Source organism: Nycticebus coucang, unplaced genomic scaffold (assembly GCF_027406575.1).
Source record: "Nycticebus coucang isolate mNycCou1 unplaced genomic scaffold, mNycCou1.pri scaffold_49, whole genome shotgun sequence".
Lineage (NCBI taxonomy): Eukaryota > Metazoa > Chordata > Mammalia > Primates > Lorisidae > Nycticebus > Nycticebus coucang.
The window spans coordinates 1,331,976-1,342,277 of NW_026515580.1; the positions used below are offsets into that span (position 1 = coordinate 1,331,976).

Consider the following 10,302-nt stretch of genomic DNA (forward strand, 5'->3'; position numbering starts at 1 on the left):
GCAACAGGGCTTGGGGTGGTTCGCATGGTTCTGGGAGTGCCAGGCGCCCAGTGACTTTGGCACAGAGAGCCCAAGGCTCCAGCACTCTCTGGCCAGGAGAAGAGCTCTGCACAGAGGCAGGGAGGGCTTCAAAGGGCATGCAGCTACCAGAGTCCCTTTCCAGATGAATGGGCTAGTATGGAAACTGGGAGGACACCGGAGGGAGGACGCAGTGTTGCGTGGCTCCCGCAGTTCTAAACAGGGAGTTTTTGATAAAAGTAACATGAAATAATTTGAAAACAAAGTCAAAATGTTTTGGAAGTAAAAAGAGAAAAACCATGACTTGGGAGAGTAAAAGAGATAGGATATTGAGATTCACACCCATTTGGCTAGTTGCACCCAGATTTCATCTAGTTCTGAGGCTGTAATTTATCACAGACAAGAGGCTGCAATTCTGAGTAGTCTTCCCAGGGCTCCCTTCATATCCCTGTTCCTCAGAATGTAGATAAAGAGTATCAGCATGAGGGCGACTACAACACACATTATTGAGGCAAAGTCAAAAGTACCTAAAAATCAATAAATGAATGGATAAACACCTTGGGGTTTACTATAAAGTGGACTATTACTCAGCCAAAAAATATAACGTAGTAGGTTAACAGTAATGAACAAATGCTCAAAAAACACATGAAAAAAATGCTCACTATCACTAATCATCAGAGAAATGCAAATCAAAAGCACTTTGTGATATAATCTAACCCCAGTGAGAATGGCACACATTACAAAATTTCAAAGCTTCTGATGCTTGCATGGATATAGAAAGAAGGGAACACTTTCACATTGTTAAATTTCAAAGCTTCTGATGCTTGCATGGATACAGAAAGAAGGGAACACTTCCACATTGTTGGTGGTATTGAAAGCCTCTGTGGAAAGATGTATGGAGAATTCTCAAAGAGCTAAAAGTAAACCATTCATTTGATCCTACAATCTCATTCCTACCCAGAAGACAAAAAAACATTTTAACATAAAACATTTGCACTGTAGGGTTTATTACAGTTCAATTCACAATTGTCAAGATGTGTAATCATCCCAAATACCCATCAACACATGAATGGATTAAAAAACTGCAATATACATATAACATGGAGTACTATTCAGCCTTAAAAAAGTTGAGCACTTTCCAATTTTGTGTTAACCTGGATAGAGTTGAAACACATTCTCTTTAGTAAAGTATCACAAGAATGGAAAAGCAAGTATCCAATGTACTCAATCCTAATGTGAAACTAATAGACAAACTATTACATACTCACATGAGACAAAAAATACAATTAAATTTATATGGGGGGGAGGAGACAAGATGGTTGACTGAAGCCAGCTTTCCACAGAGGCTCCCATCCAGAAGGAGAGTTAAAGGACAAAAATTCAGCAAGTAACCTGGTGGATTTGAGCTTCACTAAGAGAGAACGTTGTAGAACGCATGTCAACCCCGCTGAGGTGAGCTGTGACCACAAGGATACAAACAAAAGGTACAAAATCTATCACCAAACGACGGGAGTCCCCTCCCCCATGAGAACGGCTCAGAATGCCCCACAAACAACTGGGCAGGGTTCAAAGGTCCTCCCACTACACTCCATGGGAAAGACCCTCTAAAAACTGGACGTACCTCCCCTACTAGGGTGCCCCGGCGTCCTCCTGCCAGGCATAAAACTGTATAAACTGTATATAGTCTCTACCTGGAATTCTGAGCTCCCAGCACTCCCCTTTGCTCACACTGGGGTCTGGAGGCAATTCCCGGTCAGTCGGCGGAGAGGGGACTGCACCAGAGTGGCAGTTCCCTGAGGCATAGTGCAACAGCTGTCTTTTGGTGACAATACGGCCAGGCATAAAACTGTGTAAAGCTGTGTGTGTTCTCTGCCCGCAACCCCAGGCTCCCAGCGCTCCTTGCACTCCACTCTGCTCTAGCTCCAAGGTCTGGAGGCCTGTCCCCCAGGGGGTCCAGACTCTTGGGTGATTGCTTGAGGGGTGTAGAGAGTGCTGGGCTGTAGCTGGTTGGTGCAGACTCTGGGGTACTGGAGCAGAGAGAGGATGGTTGGCCGGAGGGGTGCTACACCAGAGCAGCAGTTGCCTGAGCCATAAAGCAGCAGCCCTGTTTTGCTAGCAATATGGCTCACTACCAAATGTTCTGAAGCCATAGCCCCTGTCTCCCTGGGCAACCAGAGACTCTGAGTTTGCCTGAGGCAACTCCAACTTGCAAACCAGGGAAACTCCCAGGGCGGGGCTAACCCAGAGGTCCGCTTTACTAAACCTAAGACGCACCTGGCCCTCAGGGGATCGTCAGCCTATAGACAATACAAGAGCAAAGACAAGCTGATTTGGAACTCAATTCAGCTTCTCTTCTTCAGAGGAACATTAGAGTTGTTCTGTTCTGTTCTGTCAGTAACATTAATCAGGGGCGAGACTGGACCTGAGTGAAAAACCCTCAACCTTCATCAAGCACCCATGGTTGTCAGGCCTCACCTCCTCCTGCTGGAGAGAGGCAGAGTGCAGTGGCCTGGCAGACTTCCTTGTGATTCAGGCAGGTACAAACTCCTGGAGTACCGATTCACTACAGGCAACTGGGTCAGCCAACTGCAGGTCTATTGCAGTGACTGGGTGTGAAGTGGTGCAAGGTGGGGAAGGAGGCAGCAACCTTCCCAGACTGATATATTGGCTGGGTGGCTTCTCCTGACTCCATGCAGCACTGGAAAAAGCCACACCAGAGTAGTCACCAGATCCCTGTGATCCAGTTCCCAGAGACCACGTAAACTCTCTCACATGAGACAGGTGCAGACTGAGACAATTGATTTGGACCTTTCTGAACTGAACCAATCGCCTGAGGACAAATCAGGTGGTGCCTGGGGTACACGGTGTTAAGAAGGTTTGATTTTTCTTTTCCAATTTTTTGCCGGTGGGGGGTGTGGTGACTTAATTGCTGATATTTCTCCACAGCTGAGACTTAAATCCAAAGTATCTGTTTCACTAGCGTGGAACAGAAACCAGCTGAAAACTAGACAGAACAATTTAGCCCCACCACACCAGACAGGGCCCCAGTTTCTCAGGCCACAACACTGTACAGGCCATCGACAAAGCCCCAGGGGAAAAAATCATTGAAAGTAAAACAACCATGGGGCGGAATCAGTGGAAAAACTCTGGTAACATGAAAAACTCTGGTAACATGAAAAACCAGAATAGATCAACCCCCGCAAGGAAAGATATGGCAGATGCAATTGAAGATCCCATTCATAAACAACTGGCTGAGATGTCAGAAATTGAATTCAGAATTTGGATTGCAGACATGATTAACAAAGTAGAAATAGGAATTTGAGGAGAAATTCAAAAGTTGTCTCAAGAATTTAATGAATTTAAAGACAAAACCACCAAAGACTTAGACACACTGAAGCAAGAATTTGCAGCCCTCAAAGATATGAAAAAACCAGTAGAATCCCTCAGCAACAGAATGGAGCAAGCAGAAGAAAGGATTTCTGACATCAAAGATAAAGCCCTTGAATACTCCCAAACTCTCAAAGAGGAAGAGAAATGGAGAGTAAAACGGATCATTGTCTCAGAGAGCTCTGGGATAATTCAAAGAAGGTGAATATCTGAATCATAGGAGTTCCAGAAACAGATGAAGTGGCCTCGCTGGGCACAGAGGCCCTTCTGCATGAAATTATGAAAGTGAATTTTCCAGACAGGCCTAGAGATTATGAAATTCAGACTGCAGACAGCTTCAGAAGCCAAGCACAACTCAACCCCAATAAGACATCTCCCAGGCATATCATAATTAACTTCACTAAAGTTAATATGAAGGAGAATATCCTCAAGAGAAAGAAAACCACTACCTTCAAAGGGAAGAATATTAGAATGACTACAGATCTCTCTGGTGAAACTTTTCAAGCCAGAAGAGGGTGGTCACCGACTTTTAATCTCCTAAAGCAAAATAATTTTCAATCCCGGATCTTGTATCCAGTTAAACTTAGTTTCATTTATGATTTAGAAATTAAATACTTTAATGACATTCATATGTTGAAGAAATTTGCCATAACCAAACCAGCTCTTCAGGATATTCTCAGACCTATCCTCCATAATGACCAACCCAATCCTATACCACAAAAGAAAACTCACTCAGAAACTTCGGATCAAACTCCAATTTCCACACTGGTGAAAGGATTAAAAATGCCAACTGGACTTTTGAAAAACTCGATACCCAAAACTTCACCAGACTTATTAATAGTCTCCATTAATGTGAATGGCTTAAACTGTCCTCTAAAGAGGCATAGGATAGCTGATTGGATACAAAAACTCAGGCCAGATATCTGTTGCATACAAGAGTCACATCTTAACTTAAAAGACAAATACAGACTCAGGGTGAAAGGATGGTCATCCATATTTCAGGCAAATGGTAATCAGAAAAAGTAGATGTTGCAATTTTATTTGCAGATACAATAGGCTTTAAACCAACAAAAGTAAGGAAGGACAAGAATGGTCACTTGATATTTGTTAAGGGTAATACTCAATATCATGAGATCTCAATTATTAATATCTATGCACCCAAACAGAATGCACCTCAATTTATAAGAGAAACTCTAACAGACTTGAGCAACTTGATTTCCTCCAGCTCCATAATAGTCGGAGATTTCAACACTCCTTTGGCAGTGTTGGATCAATCCTCCAACAAGAAGCTGAGCAAAGAAATCTTAGATTTAAACCTAACTGTCCAACATTTGGATATAGCAGACATCTACAGAATATTTCATCCCAACAAAACTGAATACACATACTTCTCATCAGCCCATGGAACTTACTCCAAAATCGATCACATCTTAGGTCACAAGTATAACCTCAGTAAATTTAAAGGAATAGAAATTATTCCATGCATCTTCTCGGACCACCATAGAATAAAACTTGAGCTGGGTAACAACAGGAATCTGCATACTCATACAAAAACATGGAAGTTAAATAATCTTATTCTGAATGATAGCTGGGTCAGAGATGAGATTAAGAAAGAAATCACCAATTTTTTGGAGCAAAACAACAATGAAGACACGAACTATGAGAACCTCTGAGACACCGCAAAGGCAGTTCTAAGAGGGAAATTTATAGCACTGCAAGCCTTCCTCAAGAGAACGGAAAGAGAGGAAGTTAACAACTTAATGGGACATCTCAAGCAACTAGAAAAGGAAGAACATTCCAACCCCAAACCCAGTAAAAGAAAAGAAATAAACAAAATTAGAGCAGAATTAAATGAAATCGAAAACAATACAATAATGCAACAGATCAATAAATCAAAAAGCTGGTTTTTCGAAAAGGTCAATAAAATAGATAAACCTTTGGCCAACCTAATCAGGAAAAAAAGAGTAAAATCTCTAATCTCATCAATCAGAAACAACAAAGACGAAATAACAACAGACTCCTCAGAAATCCAAAAAATCCTTAATGAATATTACAAGAAACTTTTTTCTCAGAAATATGAAAATCTGAAGGAAATTGACCGATACTTCAGCACGTCACCTTCCAAGACTTAGCCAGAATCAAGTGGAAATGTTGAACAGGCCCATATCAAGTTTGGAAATAGCGTCAACCATACAAAACCTCCCTAAAAAGAAAAGGCCGGGACCAGATGGTTTCATGTCTGAATTCTACCAAACTTTTAAAAAGGAATTAGTACCTATATTACTCAACCTGTTCCAAAAGGTAGAAAAAGAAGGAAGAGTACCCAACACGTTCTATGAAGCAAACATCACCCTGATCCCCAAACCAAGAAAAGACCCAACAAGAAAAGAAAATTATAGACCTATATCACTAATGAATATAGATGCAAAAAATATTCAACAAGATCCTAACAAACAGAATCCAGCAACACATCAAACAAATTATACATCATGACCAAGTTGGTTTTATCCCAGGATCTCAAGGCTGGTTCAATATATGTAAATCTATAAACGTAATCCAGCACATAAACAAATTAAAAAACAAAGACCATATGATTCTCTCAATTGATGCAGAAAAAGCTTTTGATAATATCCAGCATCCCTTCATGATCAGAACACTTAAGAAAATCAGTATAGAAGGGACATTTCTTAAACTGATAGAGACCATCTACAGCAAACCCACAGCCAATATCATATTGAATGGAATTAAATTGGAATCATTTCCACTCAGATTAGGAACCAGACAAGGCTGCCCATTGTCTCCATTGCTTTTTAACATTGTAATGGAAGTTTTAGCCACTGCAATTAGGGAAGAAAAGACGATTGGGGTATCCATATAGGGTTAGAAGAGATCAAACTTTTGCTCTTCACAGATGATATGACAGTATATCTGGAAAACACCAGGGTCTCTACTACAAAACTCTTAAAAGTGATCAAGGAATACAGCTGTGTCTCGGGTTACAAAATCAACATTCATAAATCAGTAGCCTTTATATATACCAGCAACAGTCAAGTTGAAAAAAACAGTTAAGGACTCTATACCATTCACAGCTATGACAAAGAAGATGAAATATTTGGGAATTTATCTAACAAAGGATATGAAAGATCTCCTTAAAGAGAACTATGAAACTCTAAGAAAAGAAATAGCTGAAAATATCAACAAATGGAAAAACATGCCATGCTCATGGCTGGGAAGAATCGACATTGTTAAAATGTCTATACTACCCAAAGCAATATACAATTTCAATGCAATCCCTATTAAAGCTCCACTGTCATACTTTAAAGATCTTCAAAAAACAATAATTTGTTTTCCATGGAATCAGAAAAAACCTCGAGTAGCCAAGACATTACTCAGAAATAAAAACAAAGCAGGAGGAATTACTCTACCAGACCTCAGACAATACTACAAATCAATAGTGATCAAAACAGCATGGTATTGGCACAAAAACAGAGAAGTAGATGTCTAGAACAGAATAGAGAACCAAGAGATGAATCCAGCTACTTACTGTTATTTAATCTTTGACAAGCCAATTAAAAACATTCAGTGGGGAGAAGATTCTCTATTTAACAAATTGTGCTGGATGAACTGGCTGGCAACCTGTAGAAGACTGAAAGTGGACCCACATCTTTCACCATTAACTAAGATAGACTCTCACTGGATCAAAGATTTAAACTTAAGACATGAAACTATAAAAATACTAGAGGAGAGTGCAGGGAAAACCCTTGAAGAAATCGGGCTGGGTGAGTATTTTATGAGGAGGACCCCCCGGGCAATTGAAGCAGCTTCAAAAATACACTATTGGGACTTGATCAAACTAAAAAGCTTCTGCACAGCCAAGAACACAGTAAGTAAAGCAAGCAAACAGCCCTCAGAATGGGAGAAGATATTTGCATGTCATGTCTCCGACAAAGGTTTAATAACCAGAATCCACAGAGAACTCAAACGCATTAGCAAGAATAGAACAAGGGATCCCATCACAGGCTGGGCAAGGGATTTCAAGGGAAACTTCTCTGAAGAAGACAGGCGCACGGCCTTCAGACATATGAAAAAATACTCATCTTTAATCATCAGAGAAATGCAAACCAAAACTACTTTGAGATACCATCTAACTCCAGTGAGACTAGCCTTTATCACAAAATCCCAAGACCAGAGATGTTGGTGCCGATGTGGAGAAAAGGGAACAATTTTGCACTGCTGGTGGGAATGCAAATTAATACATTCCTTTTGGAAAGAGATATGGAGAACTCTTAGAGATCTAAAAATAATCTGCCATTCAATCCTGTAATCCCTCTACTGGGCATATACCCAGAAGACCAAAAAGCACATCATAACAAAGATATTTGTACCAGAATATTTATTGGAGCTCAATTCATAATTGCTAAGTCATGGAAGAAGCCCAAGTGCCCATCGATCCATGAATGGATTAATAAATTGTGGTACATGTACACCATGGAATATTATGCAGTCTTAAAGAAAGATGGAGACTGGGCGGCGCCTGTGGCTCAAGGAGTAGGGCGTCCCACATGCCGGAGGTGGCAGGTTCAAACCTAGCCCCAGCCAAAAACAAAAACAAAAACAAAAACAAAAAAAAAAAAGAAAGATGGAGACTTTACCTCTTTCATGTTTACATGGATGGAGCTGGAACATATTCTTCTTAGTAAAGTATCTCAAGAATGGATGAAAAAGTACCCAATGTACTCTGCCCTACTATGAAACTAAATTAGGGTTTTCACATGAAAGCTATAACCCAGTTACAACCTAAGAATAGGGAGAAGGTGGAAAGGGAGGAGAGGGAGCGGGGAGGTGGGGAGATGGAAGGGGATCGGTGGGATTACACCAACGGTGCATCTTACAAGGGTATATGTGAAACTTGGTAAACGGTCTGTGAAGCTAGTGAATGATGCCCCATGATCATATCAATGTACACAGCTATGATTTAATAAAAAAAAAAGAAAAAAATTAAATAGGGAGCAGGGAGGAGGGAAATGATAAAGGAGACGAAGGAGGGAAATTGCTAAGCTCTCACTTAAGATGTACAATGTAAGGGTATATGATCCATCCCCTCAGTAGGGCTCAACTAAAATGTGAACTTTACCTAAGAAAGGCAAACAATGTAACCTGATTATTTTTACCCTATATTAATGTGAAATTTAGAAAAAAGGGGTCAGTGGATATTTAAAAAACAGTCAAGAAGAATAGGGAAAAGAAAAACCAAAGGAAGGAAGTGTACTAGGGAAAAAAAAAGGAAGGAACATCAAGGAATGAAGCAAAATCATGGAATTATTCTAGGCAGCACATCACTATGAATCATATGAATGCACCTCCTTTCAAATCTAGATCCCAGCATACATGCTGAAAATTACATCACTGCTCCTGCGAAAACCAGTATAGTAAACTTAGAAGAGTGGGATCAGTGTCACATTGCCAAGTAATAGCCTATCTTAGCTCTGTATCTTCCTTCCAGAAATGGGGTGAATGTGAGAAAACATATTACAAAAATGTTTTTAGGATTAAATGTATAGATATAAAGGAACAAGCAGAGTTCTACTAGAGTAAGAACCTGACTTTGAATATTTATAATTTTTATTACAACTCTTTCAAAAGTAGCAAGAACATACCAAACTGAAGTAAAGAGCAGTAACATGTTGGAGAATATTTTGATAAATCCATGTTAGCATTTCATATGAAAAGTGCTTTAAACATCACATTAAGAAGCTCAGAAACTGCTCTTAGAAAAGTAATAAAATCAGAATTTAAGGGCCTGGTACAGGGTAGAAAGGTAAAAAATAAATTACTGAAGGAATGCAAATACCAAAAGATATAAAAGGAGAGTGCTAGGTGTTTAGCAAAAAATTAAACTTAACATTTAAGGCCCCCAAAATGTAAATTTTAGGGGCCCATAATGTTCACTGAGTTCTGAACCAATAATCTGTGTGTCACAAGAGGCTGCTCTTCTAAGAAGGGTTTCAGCATGGGAGTGACCACCGTGTACATCACTGAGGTAATGGAGGTTCTCTGGGAAGAATAAGTCACAGCAGAACTGAGGTAGACCCCAAGTGCAGTTCCATAGAACAAGCAGACCACACAGAGGTGAGACCCACAGGTATAAAATGCTTTATATTTGCAAGCTTGGATGACATCTTCATTAAGAGAGACAATTTGACAGTAAGAGAAAAGGATCCCTTTAGAAGGAAAAACACCCAGCAACACAGCTAAAACATACATGTAGATTTTACTGAAGAGGGTATTACAGTGAACTGCCTTGAAAAGCTGATCAAGTTCACAAAAGAAATATGGTATTTTAGTGCCTATAGAGAAGGTCAGCCTCATGATCAGTAGAATGTGAACCAGGGAAACCAGGGAAATGATGAACCAACTCTTCAGAACCAAAAAGACACAGAAGCATGGGTTCATGATGACTATATAGTGCAGCGGGTGGCAGATGGCCACTCAATGCTCATAGGACATCAAGTCAGCATGAAATAATCCATTCCAGAAAAAATCATAAATAAATACATCTGAATGAGGCATCCTATGTAGGAAATTTCTTTACTCTGTCACTGGATATTCACTAACATCTTTGGAACCGTGGTGAAGATGAAACAGATATCAGCCAAGGACAGGTTGGAGAGGAAGAAGTACATGGGGGGTGTGGAGGTGGGAGTCAGAGCAGATGGCCAGGACAATGAGCATATTCCCAAGCACTGTGATCATTTAGATGGACAGGGACAGCCCAAAGAGAAGGGGCTGTAGTTCATGATCTTCTGAGAGGTCCAAGAGGACAATTTGTGATAATTCTGTGTGGTTTTCTACTTCCACGTAGGCAGTGTGTCTGCTGGGAAGGGGCCAATGGAACAT

The 10,302-nt window shown here is 40.3% G+C and overlaps 1 pseudogene; it reads right to left on the bottom strand.

The window, feature by feature from the left end:
- Positions 1 to 411: 411 nt before the first annotated feature.
- LOC128579366 (olfactory receptor 7D4-like) lies at positions 412 to 10,302 on the bottom strand (annotated as a pseudogene).